This window comes from Etheostoma spectabile, chromosome 10 (assembly GCF_008692095.1).
Source record: "Etheostoma spectabile isolate EspeVRDwgs_2016 chromosome 10, UIUC_Espe_1.0, whole genome shotgun sequence".
In the NCBI taxonomy this organism is placed as follows: Eukaryota; Metazoa; Chordata; class Actinopteri; order Perciformes; family Percidae; genus Etheostoma; species Etheostoma spectabile.
The window spans coordinates 17172005-17172796 of record NC_045742.1 but is presented as its reverse complement, the minus strand read 5'-3'; positions in this window follow the sequence as shown (position 1 = coordinate 17172796).

Here is a 792-nt window from a genome sequence, read left to right as displayed (position 1 = left end):
TATATATATATATATATATATATACGTATATATGTATATGTATATATATTCTTGACACCTACAGTTATATAGTCTGGCAGTGAATTTGTCTTAGACTTAAGACTAAGTCTTAGACTAAGTCTTAGACTAAGTCTATTACTCATTTGAAGTCCTTACATTCAATTTTTAAGAAGATTGTGTATATGCTGTTAACACCATTGGTCTTAACACTTTACTAATATTTATACCAGTGCATATGGTTCTTGAAGCAAATTTATTACTGATGTTATTTATCTTATATTAACCTTACATACAGTTGATCAGACAGAACATAAAAGGAAATAATATGATTGAGTTTCAGTGTTGGACGCTGATAGATTATATTTTTGCTAGTTATGTTTTCCAGTATCTTTTGATACTAAATCTTTCACACAATCAAATGAGCATTGTTGCAGAGGAAAAGACGTCTGTTGTTTGGATTGAGCCTCATCTGTATGTTTCTTTGTACAGACGTGTCAGCCACATGAATACAATTAAATTTCCACAGTGGTCTTACATTTAAGATCAAAGAATAAATGTTAAAATGATGCCTAGCAGGCTGATTTATATACAGAATATATACAGTATATTAAAATATGAATGACTGAAAACCCACACAGACATGCTACTTTTGTTGCATGCTGGTTCTTTAGGTAAATGGCATTACCTGTAGTATGTAGGTCTTTATTTTTAAATCCACTCTACTGCACTTTATTAACAGGTATATTTGTGTGTGGCCTTCCTTGTGTTGAAGTTTTGTTATGGTTGATTGCT